At 53.0% G+C, this 22,218-nt stretch overlaps 17 non-coding genes and 1 pseudogene across 17 annotated transcripts; 9 read left to right on the top strand and 9 right to left on the bottom strand.

Moving 5' to 3' along the window:
- Window positions 1–503: 503 nt before the first annotated feature.
- Window positions 504–667, top strand: LOC131119735 (U1 spliceosomal RNA). The gene has a single exon (XR_009126463.1). It is a non-coding gene; the product is annotated as a U1 spliceosomal RNA (small nuclear RNA).
- Window positions 668–1,762: 1,095 nt separating this feature from the next.
- LOC131119749 (U2 spliceosomal RNA) lies at window positions 1,763–1,953 on the bottom strand. Its single transcript, XR_009126475.1, has one exon. It is a non-coding gene; the product is annotated as a U2 spliceosomal RNA (small nuclear RNA).
- A 926-nt stretch (window positions 1,954–2,879) lies between these two features.
- Window positions 2,880–3,043, top strand: LOC131119736 (U1 spliceosomal RNA). The gene has a single exon (XR_009126464.1). It is a non-coding gene; the product is annotated as a U1 spliceosomal RNA (small nuclear RNA).
- A 1,094-nt stretch (window positions 3,044–4,137) lies between these two features.
- Window positions 4,138–4,328, bottom strand: LOC131119747 (U2 spliceosomal RNA). Its single transcript, XR_009126474.1, has one exon. It is a non-coding gene; the product is annotated as a U2 spliceosomal RNA (small nuclear RNA).
- A 924-nt stretch (window positions 4,329–5,252) lies between these two features.
- On the top strand, window positions 5,253–5,416 carry LOC131119726 (U1 spliceosomal RNA). The gene has a single exon (XR_009126454.1). It is a non-coding gene; the product is annotated as a U1 spliceosomal RNA (small nuclear RNA).
- Window positions 5,417–6,501: 1,085 nt separating this feature from the next.
- Window positions 6,502–6,692, bottom strand: LOC131119746 (U2 spliceosomal RNA). The gene has a single exon (XR_009126473.1). It is a non-coding gene; the product is annotated as a U2 spliceosomal RNA (small nuclear RNA).
- Window positions 6,693–7,610: 918 nt separating this feature from the next.
- Window positions 7,611–7,774, top strand: LOC131119725 (U1 spliceosomal RNA). The gene has a single exon (XR_009126453.1). It is a non-coding gene; the product is annotated as a U1 spliceosomal RNA (small nuclear RNA).
- Window positions 7,775–8,869: 1,095 nt separating this feature from the next.
- On the bottom strand, window positions 8,870–9,060 carry LOC131119745 (U2 spliceosomal RNA). The gene has a single exon (XR_009126472.1). It is a non-coding gene; the product is annotated as a U2 spliceosomal RNA (small nuclear RNA).
- A 928-nt stretch (window positions 9,061–9,988) lies between these two features.
- On the top strand, window positions 9,989–10,152 carry LOC131119734 (U1 spliceosomal RNA). The gene has a single exon (XR_009126462.1). It is a non-coding gene; the product is annotated as a U1 spliceosomal RNA (small nuclear RNA).
- Window positions 10,153–11,246: 1,094 nt separating this feature from the next.
- On the bottom strand, window positions 11,247–11,437 carry LOC131119744 (U2 spliceosomal RNA). The gene has a single exon (XR_009126471.1). It is a non-coding gene; the product is annotated as a U2 spliceosomal RNA (small nuclear RNA).
- A 924-nt stretch (window positions 11,438–12,361) lies between these two features.
- On the top strand, window positions 12,362–12,525 carry LOC131119724 (U1 spliceosomal RNA). Its single transcript, XR_009126452.1, has one exon. It is a non-coding gene; the product is annotated as a U1 spliceosomal RNA (small nuclear RNA).
- A 1,085-nt stretch (window positions 12,526–13,610) lies between these two features.
- Window positions 13,611–13,801, bottom strand: LOC131119743 (U2 spliceosomal RNA). Its single transcript, XR_009126470.1, has one exon. It is a non-coding gene; the product is annotated as a U2 spliceosomal RNA (small nuclear RNA).
- Window positions 13,802–14,719: 918 nt separating this feature from the next.
- On the top strand, window positions 14,720–14,883 carry LOC131119723 (U1 spliceosomal RNA). Its single transcript, XR_009126451.1, has one exon. It is a non-coding gene; the product is annotated as a U1 spliceosomal RNA (small nuclear RNA).
- Window positions 14,884–15,978: 1,095 nt separating this feature from the next.
- Window positions 15,979–16,169, bottom strand: LOC131119741 (U2 spliceosomal RNA). The gene has a single exon (XR_009126468.1). It is a non-coding gene; the product is annotated as a U2 spliceosomal RNA (small nuclear RNA).
- A 924-nt stretch (window positions 16,170–17,093) lies between these two features.
- On the top strand, window positions 17,094–17,257 carry LOC131119721 (U1 spliceosomal RNA). The gene has a single exon (XR_009126450.1). It is a non-coding gene; the product is annotated as a U1 spliceosomal RNA (small nuclear RNA).
- Window positions 17,258–18,350: 1,093 nt separating this feature from the next.
- Window positions 18,351–18,541, bottom strand: LOC131119757 (U2 spliceosomal RNA). Its single transcript, XR_009126483.1, has one exon. It is a non-coding gene; the product is annotated as a U2 spliceosomal RNA (small nuclear RNA).
- A 924-nt stretch (window positions 18,542–19,465) lies between these two features.
- LOC131119720 (U1 spliceosomal RNA) lies at window positions 19,466–19,629 on the top strand. Its single transcript, XR_009126449.1, has one exon. It is a non-coding gene; the product is annotated as a U1 spliceosomal RNA (small nuclear RNA).
- A 1,095-nt stretch (window positions 19,630–20,724) lies between these two features.
- Window positions 20,725–20,904, bottom strand: LOC131119761 (U2 spliceosomal RNA; annotated as a pseudogene).
- Window positions 20,905–22,218: the final 1,314 nt, after the last annotated feature.

Genomic DNA, 22,218 nt, shown 5'->3' with positions numbered 1-22,218 from the left:
AAAACGAGAGGGGCGTGAACTGCATATTCACAGTGGAGCGGCATGCCACTGGGTATGTGGTTTCACTGTCCTCGCTGCGAGTAACTTTGAATATTGTTGTCTGTCTCTTCTGTATTCCTGCATTTGAGTGTTTTTTTACAAGTGTCACAGGAGTTTGAACCTGACAACCCACTGACTCATGACGACCTCGCATGTCTACACGTGTCAGGGTTAAACATATTGGCCTCTCATGTTACATGGTGTGACTAGGCACGTGGAGTCAGTACTCCAGTCTCCCCATTGAACGTCTGCAGCAACTGCACTAAGCCACTTGCTGCCGCTGCCTTTGCTCAGAATGAAGTCACACGAGAGCCACACAGACCGACTCCTTGAGACAACCAGAGTACGTTCTCTGAATTTGGACACAGGTCCAGTGGCTGGGCTTGTTGCGGGCGACCTGATGAGACCACCACTTAGCATGTGGCATGTGCGAGAGACTCCTCCGGGCGAGACCGGTCCAATTCATACTTACCTGGCAGGGGAGATACCATGATCAAGAAGGTGGTTCACCCAGGGCGAGGCTCAGCCATTGCACATGGGCTGAGCTGACCTCTGCGAATTCCCCAAATGTGGGAATCTCGACTGCATAATTTGTGATAGTGGGGGACTGCGTTCGCGCTCTCCTCTGATCCCGTGTTTAAAACAAGAGGCAGGTGCAGCGCCGTGCCGAGCTCCTTGGCTTGCGAGTGCAGCCGGACTCGAGCAAGAAACGACCAGGCCAGCACTACCTTGTACGCTTGCTGGAAAGGTCTGCCCGTCCGCGGGAGACAACCAACCAACCAGCCGAGAGGCCGATCTGCTCTCAGTCAGGAAACCTCAATGAAAAACGGCAACCAGGCAGAGAAAGGGGCGTCGGCCAAGCGCCTCCACTTTACCGGCACACCGGAACCACTGGCCACAGCGGACCAGGTGGCCGTCATAAACAACCGTCCAACTCAAGCGGAAGCGGCTCAAATTGCTGTTGTCGCTCTCAGCGGCCTTCCCAGCCGCAGAGGCAACCGCTTCGGATCTTTATGTCCAAGGAAGGCAAGCAGCGACACCCAAGATGGAAGCCACAACATTGTGGTTCATGGTAAACCTACCCGCACAGGCCAGCTCCTGCACTTTGAGTCCCTTCGCCCACTGGAACCCGAGCCAGAAGCTGTCAGAAGCGCAAACAAGAGAGCAGAAAATACCGGGTCACTCACTCACCGAGGGTGGCAGACGCACAATTTACAGGCTCTGACCGCCTGTGGCTATCCCACGTGGTTTTTTTTTTTTTTTTTTCCTTTTTTTGTCACAGCCAACACACAAAGGGCCACCAAACCCGACCCTGAGAAGCCAAACGGAAGACGGAAAAGCCCCTTATGCCACTGGTTTGTGGAGGAAACTTGGAAGGCCTCCACCAGACAAGATCATCGTGTCAGATTCCATCCAGCAGTTGATCAATGCGACACTCACAGGGCCCCGGGAAGCGCGCACGAAACCTGAGCATCAGGAGCCGGTGGGAGACTGCAGGAGGCAAGGCTGACAAAAAGTGGCTGACACCCTCTGGAGACCGGCTGCTGCGAGGGAAATGGGGTCCACGGAGTGCGCAGACACAGTGCCCCGCTACCACGAGCCATTTCCTCTGCAGAATTACTGCTCAGGGGGCACCAAACGTGAGCACGTTCAGTGCATTTCTTTCAGCATCATCCACAAGATGCACCCTGCCAGAGTCTGCTGTTGCTGTTTACACAAGAAGGAGAAGTGCACCGTTCCTGGAAGCGCTGCAATACCAGGTCGATGCGTGGAGCGGATGGCGCAAGCCCCAATCGCAGCTCCCTGTTCCAAAAAGCAATTTAATATTTAGTCCCCTGTTGGGGGACGTATCAGATATTAAACTGATAAGAACAGATACTACACTTGATCTTAGCCAAAAGGCCGAGAAGCGATGCCGATGGGCGCTCGTAGGGGAGGAGGGCACTTCCGGCATGACAAGCTAAAGGACCGGTTGCACGCATGTTCGAATAAAATGTAGACGGAACAAACATAGCGTCAGTTATCACCCTTATATCCATTCGCTTAGACAATAGAAAGTGTTTGAATGTGCTGAAGAAGAAATGTGCCCGTGACCCTGATCAGAGACCCCCAGCGAGCCCCAGGTCCTGGAGGTGCCTGGAAGCGCCAACAGCGACCCTGCAGATGTTCACGTTAATCCTGCAAGAATGTGTCAAGAAAAGAACTCGTAAAACAATGAAAGTAATTACTCTCACACACACACACACACACACACACATAGACAAACAGACACAGCTTGTACAACTGCCTCCCCCCAGTGTTGCACGACCATGCCGTAGGGGACCCCTGAAAGAGAATAAAACGAGAGGGGCGTGAACTGCATATTCACAGTGGAGCGGCATGCCACTGGGTATGTGGTTTCACTGTCCTCGCTGCGAGTAACTTTGAATATTGTTGTCTGTCTCTTCTGTATTCCTGCATTTGAGTGTTTTTTTACAAGTGTCACAGGAGTTTGAACCTGACAACCCACTGACTCATGACGACCTCGCATGTCTACACGTGTCAGGGTTAAACATATTGGCCTCTCATGTTACATGGTGTGACTAGGCACGTGGAGTCAGTACTCCAGTCTCCCCATTGAACGTCTGCAGCAACTGCACTAAGCCACTTGCTGCCGCTGCCTTTGCTCAGAATGAAGTCACACGAGAGCCACACAGACCGACTCCTTGAGACAACCAGAGTACGTTCTCTGAATTTGGACACAGGTCCAGTGGCTGGGCTTGTTGCGGGCGACCTGATGAGACCACCACTTAGCATGTGGCATGTGCAAGAGACTCCTCCGGGCGAGACCGGTCCAATTCATACTTACCTGGCAGGGGAGATACCATGATCAAGAAGGTGGTTCACCCAGGGCGAGGCTCAGCCATTGCACATGGGCTGAGCTGACCTCTGCGAATTCCCCAAATGTGGGAATCTCGACTGCAAAATTTGTGATAGTGGGGGACTGCGTTCGCGCTCTCCTCTGATCCCGTGTTTAAAACAAGAGGCAGGTGCAGCGCCGTGCCGAGCTCCTTGGCTTGCGAGTGCAGCCGGACTCGAGCAAGAAACGACCAGGCCAGCACTACCTTGTACGCTTGCTGGAAAGGTCTGCCCGTCCGCGGGAGACAACCAACCAACCAGCCGAGAGGCCGATCTGCTCTCAGTCAGGAAACCTCAATGAAAAACGGCAACCAGGCAGAGAAAGGGGCGTCGGCCAAGCGCCTCCACTTTACCGGCACACCGGAACCACTGGCCACAGCGGACCAGGTGGCCGTCAGAAACAACCGTCCAACTCAAGCGGAAGCGGCTCAAATTGCTGTTGTCGCTCTCAGCGGCCTTCCCAGCCGCAGAGGCAACCGCTTCGGATCTTTATGTCCAAGGAAGGCAAGCAGCGACACCCAAGATGGAAGCCACAACATTGTGGTTCATGGTAAACCTACCCGCACAGGCCAGCTCCTGCACTTTGAGTCCCTTCGCCCACTGGAACCCGAGCCAGAAGCTGTCAGAAGCGCAAACAAGAGAGCAGAAAATACCGGGTCACTCACTCACCGAGGGTGGCAGACGCACAATTTACAGGCTCTGACCGCCTGTGGCTATCCCACGTGGTTTTTTTTTTTTTTTTTCCTTTTTTTGTCACAGCCAACACACAAAGGGCCACCAAACCCGACCCTGAGAAGCCAAACGGAAGACGGAAAAGCCCCTTATGCCACTGGTTTGTGGAGGAAACTTGGAAGGCCTCCACCAGACAAGATCATCGTGTCAGATTCCATCCAGCAGTTGATCAATGCGACACTCACAGGGCCCCGGGAAGCGCGCACGAAACCTGAGCATCAGGAGCCGGTGGGAGACTGCAGGAGGCAAGGCTGACAAAAAGTGGCTGACACCCTCTGGAGACCGGCTGCTGCGAGGGAAATGGGGTCCACGGAGTGCGCAGACACAGTGCCCCGCTACCACGAGCCATTTCCTCTGCAGAATTACTGCTCAGGGGGCACCAAACGTGAGCACGTTCAGTGCATTTCTTTCAGCATCATCCACAAGATGCACCCTGCCAGAGTCTGCTGCTGCTGTTTACACAAGAAGGAGAAGTGCACCGTTCCTGGAAGCGCTGCAATACCAGGTCGATGCGTGGAGCGGATGGCGCAAGCCCCAATCGCAGCTCCCTGTTCCAAAAAGCAATTTAATATTTAGTCCCCTGTTGGGGGACGTATCAGATATTAAACTGATAAGAACAGATACTACACTTGATCTTAGCCAAAAGGCCGAGAAGCGATGCCGATGGGCGCTCGTAGGGGAGGAGGGCACTTCCGGCATGACAAGCTAAAGGACCGGTTGCACGCATGTTCGAATAAAATGTAGACGGAACAAACATAGCGTCAGTTATCACCCTTATATCCATTCGCTTAGACAATAGAAAGTGTTTGAATGTGCTGAAGAAGAAATGTGCCCGTGACCCTGATCAGAGACCCCCAGCGAGCCCCAGGTCCTGGAGGTGCCTGGAAGCGCCAACAGCGACCCTGCAGATGTTCACGTTAATCCTGCAAGAATGTGTCAAGAAAAGAACTCGTAAAACAATGAAAGTAATTACTCTCACACACACACACACACACACACATAGACAAACAGACACAGCTTGTACAACTGCCTCCCCCCAGTGTTGCACGACCATGCCGTAGGGGACCCCTGAAAGAGAATAAAACGAGAGGGGCGTGAACTGCATATTCACAGTGGAGCGGCATGCCACTGGGTATGTGGTTTCACTGTCCTCGCTGCGAGTAACTTTGAATATTGTTGTCTGTCTCTTCTGTATTCCTGCATTTGAGTGTTTTTTTACAAGTGTCACAGGAGTTTGAACCTGACAACCCACTGACTCATGACGACCTCGCATGTCTACACGTGTCAGGGTTAAACATATTGGCCTCTCATGTTACATGGTGTGACTAGGCACGTGGAGTCAGTACTCCAGTCTCCCCATTGAACGTCTGCAGCAACTGCACTAAGCCACTTGCTGCCGCTGCCTTTGCTCAGAATGAAGTCACACGAGAGCCACACAGACCGACTCCTTGAGACAACCAGAGTACGTTCTCTGAATTTGGACACAGGTCCAGTGGCTGGGCTTGTTGCGGGGGACCTGATGAGACCACCACTTAGCATGTGGCATGTGCGAGAGACTCCTCCGGGCGAGACCGGTCCAATTCATACTTACCTGGCAGGGGAGATACCATGATCAAGAAGGTGGTTCACCCAGGGCGAGGCTCAGCCATTGCACATGGGCTGAGCTGACCTCTGCGAATTCCCCAAATGTGGGAATCTCGACTGCATAATTTGTGATAGTGGGGGACTGCGTTCGCGCTCTCCCCTGATCCCGTGTTTAAAACAAGAGGCAGGTGCCGAGCTCCTTGGCTTGCGAGTGCAGCCGGACTCGAGCAAGAAACGACCAGGCCAGCACTACCTTGTACGCTTGCTGGAAAGGTCTGCCCGTCCGCGGGAGACAACCAACCAACCAGCCGAGAGGCCGATCTGCTCTCAGTCAGGAAACCTCAATGAAAAACGGCAACCAGGCAGAGAAAGGGGCGTCGGCCAAGCGCCTCCACTTTACCGGCACACCGGAACCACTGGCCACAGCGGACCAGGTGGCCGTCAGAAACAACCGTCCAACTCAAGCGGAAGCGGCTCAAATTGCTGTTGTCGCTCTCAGCGGCCTTCCCAGCCGCAGAGGCAACCGCTTCGGATCTTTATGTCCAAGGAAGGCAAGCAGCGACACCCAAGATGGAAGCCACAACATTGTGGTTCATGGTAAACCTACCCGCACAGGCCAGCTCCTGCACTTTGAGTCCCTTCGCCCACTGGAACCCGAGCCAGAAGCTGTCAGAAGCGCAAACAAGAGAGCAGAAAATACCGGATCACTCACTCACCGAGGGTGGCAGACGCACAATTTACAGGCTCTGACCGCCTGTGGCTATCCCACGTGGTTTTTTTTTTTTTTTTTTCCTTTTTTTGTCACAGCCAACACACAAAGGGCCACCAAACCCGACCCTGAGAAGCCAAACGGAAGACGGAAAAGCCCCTTATGCCACTGGTTTGTGGAGGAAACTTGGAAGGCCTCCACCAGACAAGATCATCGTGTCAGATTCCATCCAGCAGTTGATCAATGCGACACTCACAGGGCCCCGGGAAGCGCGCACGAAACCTGAGCATCAGGAGCCGGTGGGAGACTGCAGGAGGCAAGGCTGACAAAAAGTGGCTGACACCCTCTGGAGACCGGCTGCTGCGAGGGAAATGGGGTCCACGGAGTGCGCAGACACAGTGCCCCGCTACCACGAGCCATTTCCTCTGCAGAATTACTGCTCAGGGGGCACCAAACGTGAGCACGTTCAGTGCATTTCTTTCAGCATCATCCACAAGATGCACCCTGCCAGAGTCTGCTGTTGCTGTTTACACAAGAAGGAGAAGTGCACCGTTCCTGGAAGCGCTGCAATACCAGGTCGATGCGTGGAGCGGATGGCGCAAGCCCCAATCGCAGCTCCCTGTTCCAAAAAGCAATTTAATATTTAGTCCCCTGTTGGGGGACGTATCAGATATTAAACTGATAAGAACAGATACTACACTTGATCTTAGCCAAAAGGCCGAGAAGCGATGCCGATGGGTGCTCGTAGGGGAGGAGGGCACTTCCGGCATGACAAGCTAAAGGACCGGTTGCACGCATGTTCGAATAAAATGTAGACGGAACAAACATAGCGTCAGTTATCACCCTTATATCCATTCGCTTAGACAATAGAAAGTGTTTGAATGTGCTGAAGAAGAAATGTGCCCGTGACCCTGATCAGAGACCCCCAGCGAGCCCCAAGTCCTGGAGGTGCCTGGAAGCGCCAACAGCGACCCTGCAGATGTTCACGTTAATCCTGCAAGAATGTGTCAAGAAAAGAACTCGTAAAACAATGAAAGTAATTACTCTCACACACACACACACACATAGACAAACAGACACAGCTTGTACAACTGCCTCCCCCCAGTGTTGCACGACCATGCCGTAGGGGACCCCTGAAAGAGAATAAAACGAGAGGGGCGTGAACTGCATATTCACAGTGGAGCGGCATGCCACTGGGTATGTGGTTTCACTGTCCTCGCTGCGAGTAACTTTGAATATTGTTGTCTGTCTCTTCTGTATTCCTGCATTTGAGTGTTTTTTTACAAGTGTCACAGGAGTTTGAACCTGACAACCCACTGACTCATGACGACCTCGCATGTCTACACGTGTCAGGGTTAAACATATTGGCCTCTCATGTTACATGGTGTGACTAGGCACGTGGAGTCAGTACTCCAGTCTCCCCATTGAACGTCTGCAGCAACTGCACTAAGCCACTTGCTGCCGCTGCCTTTGCTCAGAATGAAGTCACACGAGAGCCACACAGACCGACTCCTTGAGACAACCAGAGTACGTTCTCTGAATTTGGACACAGGTCCAGTGGCTGGGCTTGTTGCGGGCGACCTGATGAGACCACCACTTAGCATGTGGCATGTGCGAGAGACTCCTCCGGGCGAGACCGGTCCAATTCATACTTACCTGGCAGGGGAGATACCATGATCAAGAAGGTGGTTCACCCAGGGCGAGGCTCAGCCATTGCACATGGGCTGAGCTGACCTCTGCGAATTCCCCAAATGTGGGAATCTCGACTGCATAATTTGTGATAGTGGGGGACTGCGTTCGCGCTCTCCCCTGATCCCGTGTTTAAAACAAGAGGCAGGTGCAGCGCCGTGCCGAGCTCCTTGGCTTGCGAGTGCAGCCGGACTCGAGCAAGAAACGACCAGGCCAGCACTACCTTGTACGCTTGCTGGAAAGGTCTGCCCGTCCGCGGGAGACAACCAACCAACCAGCCGAGAGGCCGATCTGCTCTCAGTCAGGAAACCTCAATGAAAAACGGCAACCAGGCAGAGAAAGGGGCGTCGGCCAAGCGCCTCCACTTTACCGGCACACCGGAACCACTGGCCACAGCGGACCAGGTGGCCGTCAGAAACAACCGTCCAACTCAAGCGGAAGCGGCTCAAATTGCTGTTGTCGCTCTCAGCGGCCTTCCCAGCCGCAGAGGCAACCGCTTCGGATCTTTATGTCCAAGGAAGGCAAGCAGCGACACCCAAGATGGAAGCCACAACATTGTGGTTCATGGTAAACCTACCCGCACAGGCCAGCTCCTGCACTTTGAGTCCCTTCGCCCACTGGAACCCGAGCCAGAAGCTGTCAGAAGCGCAAACAAGAGAGCAGAAAATACCGGGTCACTCACTCACCGAGGGTGGCAGACGCACAATTTACAGGCTCTGACCGCCTGTGGCTATCCCACGTGGTTTTTTTTTTTTTTTTTTCCTTTTTTTGTCACAGCCAACACACAAAGGGCCACCAAACCCGACCCTGAGAAGCCAAACGGAAGACGGAAAAGCCCCTTATGCCACTGGTTTGTGGAGGAAACTTGGAAGGCCTCCACCAGACAAGATCATCGTGTCAGATTCCATCCAGCAGTTGATCAATGCGACACTCACAGGGCCCCGGGAAGCGCGCACGAAACCTGAGCATCAGGAGCCGGTGGGAGACTGCAGGAGGCAAGGCTGACAAAAAGTGGCTGACACCCTCTGGAGACCGGCTGCTGCGAGGGAAATGGGGTCCACGGAGTGCGCAGACACAGTGCCCCGCTACCACGAGCCATTTCCTCTGCAGAATTACTGCTCAGGGGGCACCAAACGTGAGCACGTTCAGTGCATTTCTTTCAGCATCATCCACAAGATGCACCCTGCCAGAGTCTGCTGTTGCTGTTTACACAAGAAGGAGAAGTGCACCGTTCCTGGAAGCGCTGCAATACCAGGTCGATGCGTGGAGCGGATGGCGCAAGCCCCAATCGCAGCTCCCTGTTCCAAAAAGCAATTTAATATTTAGTCCCCTGTTGGGGGACGTATCAGATATTAAACTGATAAGAACAGATACTACACTTGATCTTAGCCAAAAGGCCGAGAAGCGATGCCGATGGGCGCTCGTAGGGGAGGAGGGCACTTCCGGCATGACAAGCTAAAGGACCGGTTGCACGCATGTTCGAATAAAATGTAGACGGAACAAACATAGCGTCAGTTATCACCCTTATATCCATTCGCTTAGACAATAGAAAGTGTTTGAATGTGCTGAAGAAGAAATGTGCCCGTGACCCTGATCAGAGACCCCCAGCGAGCCCCAGGTCCTGGAGGTGCCTGGAAGCGCCAACAGCGACCCTGCAGATGTTCACGTTAATCCTGCAAGAATGTGTCAAGAAAAGAACTCGTAAAACAATGAAAGTAATTACTCTCACACACACACACACACACACACACACATAGACAAACAGACACAGCTTGTACAACTGCCTCCCCCCAGTGTTGCACGACCATGCCGTAGGGGACCCCTGAAAGAGAATAAAACGAGAGGGGCGTGAACTGCATATTCACAGTGGAGCGGCATGCCACTGGGTATGTGGTTTCACTGTCCTCGCTGCGAGTAACTTTGAATATTGTTGTCTGTCTCTTCTGTATTCCTGCATTTGAGTGTTTTTTTACAAGTGTCACAGGAGTTTGAACCTGACAACCCACTGACTCATGACGACCTCGCATGTCTACACGTGTCAGGGTTAAACATATTGGCCTCTCATGTTACATGGTGTGACTAGGCACGTGGAGTCAGTACTCCAGTCTCCCCATTGAACGTCTGCAGCAACTGCACTAAGCCACTTGCTGCCGCTGCCTTTGCTCAGAATGAAGTCACACGAGAGCCACACAGACCGACTCCTTGAGACAACCAGAGTACGTTCTCTGAATTTGGACACAGGTCCAGTGGCTGGGCTTGTTGCGGGCGACCTGATGAGACCACCACTTAGCATGTGGCATGTGCGAGAGACTCCTCCGGGCGAGACCGGTCCAATTCATACTTACCTGGCAGGGGAGATACCATGATCAAGAAGGTGGTTCACCCAGGGCGAGGCTCAGCCATTGCACATGGGCTGAGCTGACCTCTGCGAATTCCCCAAATGTGGGAATCTCGACTGCATAATTTGTGATAGTGGGGGACTGCGTTCGCGCTCTCCTCTGATCCCGTGTTTAAAACAAGAGGCAGGTGCAGCGCCGTGCCGAGCTCCTTGGCTTGCGAGTGCAGCCGGACTCGAGCAAGAAACGACCAGGCCAGCACTACCTTGTACGCTTGCTGGAAAGGTCTGCCCGTCCGCGGGAGACAACCAACCAACCAGCCGAGAGGCCGATCTGCTCTCAGTCAGGAAACCTCAATGAAAAACGGCAACCAGGCAGAGAAAGGGGCGTCGGCCAAGCGCCTCCACTTTACCGGCACACCGGAACCACTGGCCACAGCGGACCAGGTGGCCGTCAGAAACAACCGTCCAACTCAAGCGGAAGCGGCTCAAATTGCTGTTGTCGCTCTCAGCGGCCTTCCCAGCCGCAGAGGCAACCGCTTCGGATCTTTATGTCCAAGGAAGGCAAGCAGCGACACCCAAGATGGAAGCCACAACATTGTGGTTCATGGTAAACCTACCCGCACAGGCCAGCTCCTGCACTTTGAGTCCCTTCGCCCACTGGAACCCGAGCCAGAAGCTGTCAGAAGCGCAAACAAGAGAGCAGAAAATACCGGGTCACTCACTCACCGAGGGTGGCAGACGCACAATTTACAGGCTCTGACCGCCTGTGGCTATCCCACGTGGTTTTTTTTTTTTTTTTTCCTTTTTTTGTCACAGCCAACACACAAAGGGCCACCAAACCCGACCCTGAGAAGCCAAACGGAAGACGGAAAAGCCCCTTATGCCACTGGTTTGTGGAGGAAACTTGGAAGGCCTCCACCAGACAAGATCATCGTGTCAGATTCCATCCAGCAGTTGATCAATGCGACACTCACAGGGCCCCGGGAAGCGCGCACGAAACCTGAGCATCAGGAGCCGGTGGGAGACTGCAGGAGGCAAGGCTGACAAAAAGTGGCTGACACCCTCTGGAGACCGGCTGCTGCGAGGGAAATGGGGTCCACGGAGTGCGCAGACACAGTGCCCCGCTACCACGAGCCATTTCCTCTGCAGAATTACTGCTCAGGGGGCACCAAACGTGAGCACGTTCAGTGCATTTCTTTCAGCATCATCCACAAGATGCACCCTGCCAGAGTCTGCTGCTGCTGTTTACACAAGAAGGAGAAGTGCACCGTTCCTGGAAGCGCTGCAATACCAGGTCGATGCGTGGAGCGGATGGCGCAAGCCCCAATCGCAGCTCCCTGTTCCAAAAAGCAATTTAATATTTAGTCCCCTGTTGGGGGACGTATCAGATATTAAACTGATAAGAACAGATACTACACTTGATCTTAGCCAAAAGGCCGAGAAGCGATGCCGATGGGCGCTCGTAGGGGAGGAGGGCACTTCCGGCATGACAAGCTAAAGGACCGGTTGCACGCATGTTCGAATAAAATGTAGACGGAACAAACATAGCGTCAGTTATCACCCTTATATCCATTCGCTTAGACAATAGAAAGTGTTTGAATGTGCTGAAGAAGAAATGTGCCCGTGACCCTGATCAGAGACCCCCAGCGAGCCCCAGGTCCTGGAGGTGCCTGGAAGCGCCAACAGCGACCCTGCAGATGTTCACGTTAATCCTGCAAGAATGTGTCAAGAAAAGAACTCGTAAAACAATGAAAGTAATTACTCTCACACACACACACACACACACACATAGACAAACAGACACAGCTTGTACAACTGCCTCCCCCCAGTGTTGCACGACCATGCCGTAGGGGACCCCTGAAAGAGAATAAAACGAGAGGGGCGTGAACTGCATATTCACAGTGGAGCGGCATGCCACTGGGTATGTGGTTTCACTGTCCTCGCTGCGAGTAACTTTGAATATTGTTGTCTGTCTCTTCTGTATTCCTGCATTTGAGTGTTTTTTTACAAGTGTCACAGGAGTTTGAACCTGACAACCCACTGACTCATGACGACCTCGCATGTCTACACGTGTCAGGGTTAAACATATTGGCCTCTCATGTTACATGGTGTGACTAGGCACGTGGAGTCAGTACTCCAGTCTCCCCATTGAACGTCTGCAGCAACTGCACTAAGCCACTTGCTGCCGCTGCCTTTGCTCAGAATGAAGTCACACGAGAGCCACACAGACCGACTCCTTGAGACAACCAGAGTACGTTCTCTGAATTTGGACACAGGTCCAGTGGCTGGGCTTGTTGCGGGGGACCTGATGAGACCACCACTTAGCATGTGGCATGTGCGAGAGACTCCTCCGGGCGAGACCGGTCCAATTCATACTTACCTGGCAGGGGAGATACCATGATCAAGAAGGTGGTTCACCCAGGGCGAGGCTCAGCCATTGCACATGGGCTGAGCTGACCTCTGCGAATTCCCCAAATGTGGGAATCTCGACTGCATAATTTGTGATAGTGGGGGACTGCGTTCGCGCTCTCCCCTGATCCCGTGTTTAAAACAAGAGGCAGGTGCCGAGCTCCTTGGCTTGCGAGTGCAGCCGGACTCGAGCAAGAAACGACCAGGCCAGCACTACCTTGTACGCTTGCTGGAAAGGTCTGCCCGTCCGCGGGAGACAACCAACCAACCAGCCGAGAGGCCGATCTGCTCTCAGTCAGGAAACCTCAATGAAAAACGGCAACCAGGCAGAGAAAGGGGCGTCGGCCAAGCGCCTCCACTTTACCGGCACACCGGAACCACTGGCCACAGCGGACCAGGTGGCCGTCAGAAACAACCGTCCAACTCAAGCGGAAGCGGCTCAAATTGCTGTTGTCGCTCTCAGCGGCCTTCCCAGCCGCAGAGGCAACCGCTTCGGATCTTTATGTCCAAGGAAGGCAAGCAGCGACACCCAAGATGGAAGCCACAACATTGTGGTTCATGGTAAACCTACCCGCACAGGCCAGCTCCTGCACTTTGAGTCCCTTCGCCCACTGGAACCCGAGCCAGAAGCTGTCAGAAGCGCAAACAAGAGAGCAGAAAATACCGGATCACTCACTCACCGAGGGTGGCAGACGCACAATTTACAGGCTCTGACCGCCTGTGGCTATCCCACGTGGTTTTTTTTTTTTTTTTTTCCTTTTTTTGTCACAGCCAACACACAAAGGGCCACCAAACCCGACCCTGAGAAGCCAAACGGAAGACGGAAAAGCCCCTTATGCCACTGGTTTGTGGAGGAAACTTGGAAGGCCTCCACCAGACAAGATCATCGTGTCAGATTCCATCCAGCAGTTGATCAATGCGACACTCACAGGGCCCCGGGAAGCGCGCACGAAACCTGAGCATCAGGAGCCGGTGGGAGACTGCAGGAGGCAAGGCTGACAAAAAGTGGCTGACACCCTCTGGAGACCGGCTGCTGCGAGGGAAATGGGGTCCACGGAGTGCGCAGACACAGTGCCCCGCTACCACGAGCCATTTCCTCTGCAGAATTACTGCTCAGGGGGCACCAAACGTGAGCACGTTCAGTGCATTTCTTTCAGCATCATCCACAAGATGCACCCTGCCAGAGTCTGCTGTTGCTGTTTACACAAGAAGGAGAAGTGCACCGTTCCTGGAAGCGCTGCAATACCAGGTCGATGCGTGGAGCGGATGGCGCAAGCCCCAATCGCAGCTCCCTGTTCCAAAAAGCAATTTAATATTTAGTCCCCTGTTGGGGGACGTATCAGATATTAAACTGATAAGAACAGATACTACACTTGATCTTAGCCAAAAGGCCGAGAAGCGATGCCGATGGGCGCTCGTAGGGGAGGAGGGCACTTCCGGCATGACAAGCTAAAGGACCGGTTGCACGCATGTTCGAATAAAATGTAGACGGAACAAACATAGCGTCAGTTATCACCCTTATATCCATTCGCTTAGACAATAGAAAGTGTTTGAATGTGCTGAAGAAGAAATGTGCCCGTGACCCTGATCAGAGACCCCCAGCGAGCCCCAGGTCCTGGAGGTGCCTGGAAGCGCCAACAGCGACCCTGCAGATGTTCACGTTAATCCTGCAAGAATGTGTCAAGAAAAGAACTCGTAAAACAATGAAAGTAATTACTCTCACACACACACACACACATAGACAAACAGACACAGCTTGTACAACTGCCTCCCCCCAGTGTTGCACGACCATGCCGTAGGGGACCCCTGAAAGAGAATAAAACGAGAGGGGCGTGAACTGCATATTCACAGTGGAGCGGCATGCCACTGGGTATGTGGTTTCACTGTCCTCGCTGCGAGTAACTTTGAATATTGTTGTCTGTCTCTTCTGTATTCCTGCATTTGAGTGTTTTTTTACAAGTGTCACAGGAGTTTGAACCTGACAACCCACTGACTCATGACGACCTCGCATGTCTACACGTGTCAGGGTTAAACATATTGGCCTCTCATGTTACATGGTGTGACTAGGCACGTGGAGTCAGTACTCCAGTCTCCCCATTGAACGTCTGCAGCAACTGCACTAAGCCACTTGCTGCCGCTGCCTTTGCTCAGAATGAAGTCACACGAGAGCCACACAGACCGACTCCTTGAGACAACCAGAGTACGTTCTCTGAATTTGGACACAGGTCCAGTGGCTGGGCTTGTTGCGGGCGACCTGATGAGACCACCACTTAGCATGTGGCATGTGCGAGAGACTCCTCCGGGCGAGACCGGTCCAATTCATACTTACCTGGCAGGGGAGATACCATGATCAAGAAGGTGGTTCACCCAGGGCGAGGCTCAGCCATTGCACATGGGCTGAGCTGACCTCTGCGAATTCCCCAAATGTGGGAATCTCGACTGCATAATTTGTGATAGTGGGGGACTGCGTTCGCGCTCTCCCCTGATCCCGTGTTTAAAACAAGAGGCAGGTGCAGCGCCGTGCCGAGCTCCTTGGCTTGCGAGTGCAGCCGGACTCGAGCAAGAAACGACCAGGCCAGCACTACCTTGTACGCTTGCTGGAAAGGTCTGCCCGTCCGCGGGAGACAACCAACCAACCAGCCGAGAGGCCGATCTGCTCTCAGTCAGGAAACCTCAATGAAAAACGGCAACCAGGCAGAGAAAGGGGCGTCGGCCAAGCGCCTCCACTTTACCGGCACACCGGAACCACTGGCCACAGCGGACCAGGTGGCCGTCAGAAACAACCGTCCAACTCAAGCGGAAGCGGCTCAAATTGCTGTTGTCGCTCTCAGCGGCCTTCCCAGCCGCAGAGGCAACCGCTTCGGATCTTTATGTCCAAGGAAGGCAAGCAGCGACACCCAAGATGGAAGCCACAACATTGTGGTTCATGGTAAACCTACCCGCACAGGCCAGCTCCTGCACTTTGAGTCCCTTCGCCCACTGGAACCCGAGCCAGAAGCTGTCAGAAGCGCAAACAAGAGAGCAGAAAATACCGGGTCACTCACTCACCGAGGGTGGCAGACGCACAATTTACAGGCTCTGACCGCCTGTGGCTATCCCACGTGGTTTTTTTTTTTTTTTTTTCCTTTTTTTGTCACAGCCAACACACAAAGGGCCACCAAACCCGACCCTGAGAAGCCAAACGGAAGACGGAAAAGCCCCTTATGCCACTGGTTTGTGGAGGAAACTTGGAAGGCCTCCACCAGACAAGATCATCGTGTCAGATTCCATCCAGCAGTTGATCAATGCGACACTCACAGGGCCCCGGGAAGCGCGCACGAAACCTGAGCATCAGGAGCCGGTGGGAGACTGCAGGAGGCAAGGCTGACAAAAAGTGGCTGACACCCTCTGGAGACCGGCTGCTGCGAGGGAAATGGGGTCCACGGAGTGCGCAGACACAGTGCCCCGCTACCACGAGCCATTTCCTCTGCAGAATTACTGCTCAGGGGGCACCAAACGTGAGCACGTTCAGTGCATTTCTTTCAGCATCATCCACAAGATGCACCCTGCCAGAGTCTGCTGTTGCTGTTTACACAAGAAGGAGAAGTGCACCGTTCCTGGAAGCGCTGCAATACCAGGTCGATGCGTGGAGCGGATGGCGCAAGCCCCAATCGCAGCTCCCTGTTCCAAAAAGCAATTTAATATTTAGTCCCCTGTTGGGGGACGTATCAGATATTAAACTGATAAGAACAGATACTACACTTGATCTTAGCCAAAAGGCCGAGAAGCGATGCCGATGGGCGCTCGTAGGGGAGGAGGGCACTTCCGGCATGACAAGCTAAAGGACCGGTTGCACGCATGTTCGAATAAAATGTAGACGGAACAAACATAGCGTCAGTTATCACCCTTATATCCATTCGCTTAGACAATAGAAAGTGTTTGAATGTGCTGAAGAAGAAATGTGCCCGTGACCCTGATCAGAGACCCCCAGCGAGCCCCAGGTCCTGGAGGTGCCTGGAAGCGCCAACAGCGACCCTGCAGATGTTCACGTTAATCCTGCAAGAATGTGTCAAGAAAAGAACTCGTAAAACAATGAAAGTAATTACTCTCTCACACACACACACACACACACATAGACAAACAGACACAGCTTGTACAACTGCCTCCCCCCAGTGTTGCACGACCATGCCGTAGGGGACCCCTGAAAGAGAATAAAACGAGAGGGGCGTGAACTGCATATTCACAGTGGAGCGGCATGCCACTGGGTATGTGGTTTCACTGTCCTCGCTGCGAGTAACTTTGAATATTGTTGTCTGTCTCTTCTGTATTCCTGCATTTGAGTGTTTTTTTACAAGTGTCACAGGAGTTTGAACCTGACAACCCACTGACTCATGACGACCTCGCATGTCTACACGTGTCAGGGTTAAACATATTGGCCTCTCATGTTACATGGTGTGACTAGGCACGTGGAGTCAGTACTCCAGTCTCCCCATTGAACGTCTGCAGCAACTGCACTAAGCCACTTGCTGCCGCTGCCTTTGCTCAGAATGAAGTCACACGAGAGCCACACAGACCGACTCCTTGAGACAACCAGAGTACGTTCTCTGAATTTGGACACAGGTCCAGTGGCTGGGCTTGTTGCGGGCGACCTGATGAGACCACCACTTAGCATGTGGCATGTGCGAGAGACTCCTCCGGGCGAGACCGGTCCAATTCATACTTACCTGGCAGGGGAGATACCATGATCAAGAAGGTGGTTCACCCAGGGCGAGGCTCAGCCATTGCACATGGGCTGAGCTGACCTCTGCGAATTCCCCAAATGTGGGAATCTCGACTGCATAATTTGTGATAGTGGGGGACTGCGTTCGCGCTCTCCCCTGATCCCGTGTTTAAAACAAGAGGCAGGTGCAGCGCCGTGCCGAGCTCCTTGGCTTGCGAGTGCAGCCGGACTCGAGCAAGAAACGACCAGGCCAGCACTACCTTGTACGCTTGCTGGAAAGGTCTGCCCGTCCGCGGGAGACAACCAACCAACCAGCCGAGAGGCCGATCTGCTCTCAGTCAGGAAACCTCAATGAAAAACGGCAACCAGGCAGAGAAAGGGGCGTCGGCCAAGCGCCTCCACTTTACCGGCACACCGGAACCACTGGCCACAGCGGACCAGGTGGCCGTCAGAAACAACCGTCCAACTCAAGCGGAAGCGGCTCAAATTGCTGTTGTCGCTCTCAGCGGCCTTCCCAGCCGCAGAGGCAACCGCTTCGGATCTTTATGTCCAAGGAAGGCAAGCAGCGACACCCAAGATGGAAGCCACAACATTGTGGTTCATGGTAAACCTACCCGCACAGGCCAGCTCCTGCACTTTGAGTCCCTTCGCCCACTGGAACCCGAGCCAGAAGCTGTCAGAAGCGCAAACAAGAGAGCAGAAAATACCGGGTCACTCACTCACCGAGGGTGGCAGACGCACAATTTACAGGCTCTGACCGCCTGTGGCTATCCCACGTGGTTTTTTTTTTTTTTTTCCTTTTTTTGTCACAGCCAACACACAAAGGGCCACCAAACCCGACCCTGAGAAGCCAAACGGAAGACGGAAAAGCCCCTTATGCCACTGGTTTGTGGAGGAAACTTGGAAGGCCTCCACCAGACAAGATCATCGTGTCAGATTCCATCCAGCAGTTGATCAATGCGACACTCACAGGGCCCCGGGAAGCGCGCACGAAACCTGAGCATCAGGAGCCGGTGGGAGACTGCAGGAGGCAAGGCTGACAAAAAGTGGCTGACACCCTCTGGAGACCGGCTGCTGCGAGGGAAATGGGGTCCACGGAGTGCGCAGACACAGTGCCCCGCTACCACGAGCCATTTCCTCTGCAGAATTACTGCTCAGGGGGCACCAAACGTGAGCACGTTCAGTGCATTTCTTTCAGCATCATCCACAAGATGCACCCTGCCAGAGTCTGCTGTTGCTGTTTACACAAGAAGGAGAAGTGCACCGTTCCTGGAAGCGCTGCAATACCAGGTCGATGTGTGGAGCGGATGGCGCAAGCCCCAATCGCAGCTCCCTGTTCCAAAAAGCAATTTAATATTTAGTCCCCTGTTGGGGGACGTATCAGATATTAAACTGATAAGAACAGATACTACACTTGATCTTAGCCAAAAGGCCGAGAAGCGATGCCGATGGGCGCTCGTAGGGGAGGAGGGCACTTCCGGCATGACAAGCTAAAGGACCGGTTGCACGCATGTTCGAATAAAATGTAGACGGAACAAACATAGCGTCAGTTATCACCCTTATATCCATTCGCTTAGACAATAGAAAGTGTTTGAATGTGCTGAAGAAGAAATGTGCCCGTGACCCTGATCAGAGACCCCCAGCGAGCCCCAGGTCCTGGAGGTGCCTGGAAGCGCCAACAGCGACCCTGCAGATGTTCACGTTAATCCTGCAAGAATGTGTCAAGAAAAGAACTCGTAAAACAATGAAAGTAATTACTCTCTCACACACACACACACACACACATAGACAAACAGACACAGCTTGTACAACTGCCTCCCCCCAGTGTTGCACGACCATGCCGTAGGGGACCCCTGAAAGAGAATAAAACGAGAGGGGCGTGAACTGCATATTCACAGTGGAGCGGCATGCCACTGGGTATGTGGTTTCACTGTCCTCGCTGCGAGTAACTTTGAATATTGTTGTCTGTCTCTTCTGTATTCCTGCATTTGAGTGTTTTTTTACAAGTGTCACAGGAGTTTGAACCTGACAACCCACTGACTCATGACGACCTCGCATGTCTACACGTGTCAGGGTTAAACATATTGGCCTCTCATGTTACATGGTGTGACTAGGCACGTGGAGTCAGTACTCCAGTCTCCCCATTGAACGTCTGCAGCAACTGCACTAAGCCACTTGCTGCCGCTGCCTTTGCTCAGAATGAAGTCACACGAGAGCCACACAGACCGACTCCTTGAGACAACCAGAGTACGTTCTCTGAATTTGGACACAGGTCCAGTGGCTGGGCTTGTTGCGGGCGACCTGATGAGACCACCACTTAGCATGTGGCATGTGCGAGAGACTCCTCCGGGCGAGACCGGTCCAATTCATACTTACCTGGCAGGGGAGATACCATGATCAAGAAGGTGGTTCACCCAGGGCGAGGCTCAGCCATTGCACATGGGCTGAGCTGACCTCTGCGAATTCCCCAAATGTGGGAATCTCGACTGCATAATTTGTGATAGTGGGGGACTGCGTTCGCGCTCTCCCCTGATCCCGTGTTTAAAACAAGAGGCAGGTGCAGCGCCGTGCCGAGCTCCTTGGCTTGCGAGTGCAGCCGGACTCGAGCAAGAAACGACCAGGCCAGCACTACCTTGTACGCTTGCTGGAAAGGTCTGCCCGTCCGCGGGAGACAACCAACCAACCAGCCGAGAGGCCGATCTGCTCTCAGTCAGGAAACCTCAATGAAAAACGGCAACCAGGCAGAGAAAGGGGCGTCGGCCAAGCGCCTCCACTTTACCGGCACACCGGAACCACTGGCCACAGCGGACCAGGTGGCCGTCAGAAACAACCGTCCAACTCAAGCGGAAGCGGCTCAAATTGCTGTTGTCGCTCTCAGCGGCCTTCCCAGCCGCAGAGGCAACCGCTTCGGATCTTTATGTCCAAGGAAGGCAAGCAGCGACACCCAAGATGGAAGCCACAACATTGTGGTTCATGGTAAACCTACCCGCACAGGCCAGCTCCTGCACTTTGAGTCCCTTCGCCCACTGGAACCCGAGCCAGAAGCTGTCAGAAGCGCAAACAAGAGAGCAGAAAATACCGGGTCACTCACTCACCGAGGGTGGCAGACGCACAATTTACAGGCTCTGACCGCCTGTGGCTATCCCACGTGGTTTTTTTTTTTTTTTTTTCCTTTTTTTGTCACAGCCAACACACAAAGGGCCACCAAACCCGACCCTGAGAAGCCAAACGGAAGACGGAAAAGCCCCTTATGCCACTGGTTTGTGGAGGAAACTTGGAAGGCCTCCACCAGACAAGATCATCGTGTCAGATTCCATCCAGCAGTTGATCAATGCGACACTCACAGGGCCCCGGGAAGCGCGCACGAAACCTGAGCATCAGGAGCCGGTGGGAGACTGCAGGAGGCAAGGCTGACAAAAAGTGGCTGACACCCTCTGGAGACCGGCTGCTGCGAGGGAAATGGGGTCCACGGAGTGCGCAGACACAGTGTCCTGCTACCACGAGCCATTTCCTCTGCAGAATTACTGCTCAGGGGGCACCAAACGTGAGCACGTTCAGTGCATTTCTTTCAGCATCATCCACAAGATGCACCCTGCCAGAGTCTGCTGTTGCTGTTTACACAAGAAGGAGAAGTGCACCGTTCCTGGAAGCGCTGTAAATACCAGGTCGATGCGTGGAGCGGATGGCGCAAGCCCCAATCGCAGCTCCCTGTTCCAAAAAGCAATTTAATATTTAGTCCCCTGTTGGGGGACGTATCAGATATTAAACTGATAAGAACAGATTTTTTTTTTTTTTTTGAAACTGTTTATTGTCACTAATACAAAATTTCACCACATTTCATTATTTTTGAAAACTGCCCTTTAAAAAAAATGTAAAATACACACCACATTTAATATAAAAGTGTTCAATTAACTTTTTGTTTTTGTTAAAAACTAGTGCTGTGGGCAGTAAAATGTGTAAAATTTCTACAAAACATTTTAAAATATCATAAAAAAGAAGCTTCAATGTCTTCTGTTGTACAGGAGCGCAGTGAGTCCTTATCAATGGTCTCTACATCCCACTCTCCCAGACAGCTAATCTCCAGGACACTGTCAGGGTACCCTCAGACCCTTATCCGTCTTCTCTGTCTCCTCCTTCTTCTCTCGGAGAGTCAGGCTGCCGCTGCCGAGACCTTTTCCGTGAAGCTCCGGGTGCCACCTCCGGGTGGGCACAGACGATTCTTCTTTGTGGCTGTGTCCTTGGCCTGCCGCTTGCAGCTGCCAGGGTTGCTGCAGCCATTCGGATCACAGCCACGGGGGGGATCTGTCTGTGCCTCCTTACCAGCAAGTTGCGGGAGGTCCAGATAGCGTCTTTGATGGCGGCGAGGGTGAGCCACTGCTTTCCGAAGTCTTTGTAGGTTGACTTCTGGTGGCTCACCCCGTAGAGCACAAGCTTTTCATTTAGGACCTCCCTTGCTGGCAAGTCCGGGAAATTTAGGTCGCCGGCTGTCGCCCACAGGTCTACGGCAGCACTGCACTCCCAGAGGAGGTGCCTCACCGACTCCGGTGCGCCACAACCCGGTCGGGGGCAAGTTGGGTTCGCTGACATTCCTCGGGAGTGCATAACAGACCTGACTGGGAGGATCTCGTGGGCCACCATCCATGACAGGTCCCGAAGTCTGTCTGGGAGAGCAGGATGGTTCACGTTGCGCCAAACCAATGTGGGCTCGCCGAATGCAAGCCCGCGCACTGGACTCACTGGGTCCCGCTCCTGCACAACAGAAATGACAGAGCGATGATTTTTTAAAAATGTCCACTGTTTGTCTTTCCAAATTAAAATGTTTTAAAAAAGTCCTTATAAATATATATGCCGGTGGTAAGTTAAAAGCCACAGGTATCATTAGATCTGTTGGAATCAGTTTTAGTTTTCTTAAGTAGGAGCCCATCCAGTAACGTACCAAGGCTTTGGTCTTGGTAGTACTGGATGGGCCCACAGCATTTTCCATGTGCAATGATGTGTATCTTGCGCCTAAAACAGTTTCAGATATGATTCTTGAATTGAAAAAATATAAAATGGCGTAAGATTTAAATAACTGCTTTAAAATTTACACTGTGGTTAAGATATTTCTTGTGAGTGAGGCTC

Source organism: Doryrhamphus excisus, unplaced genomic scaffold, assembly GCF_030265055.1.
Source record: "Doryrhamphus excisus isolate RoL2022-K1 unplaced genomic scaffold, RoL_Dexc_1.0 HiC_scaffold_37, whole genome shotgun sequence".
In the NCBI taxonomy this organism is placed as follows: Eukaryota; Metazoa; Chordata; class Actinopteri; order Syngnathiformes; family Syngnathidae; genus Doryrhamphus; species Doryrhamphus excisus.
The sequence above is the reverse complement of the archived record's forward strand: the minus strand, read 5'-3'. Positions and strand labels throughout refer to the sequence as shown.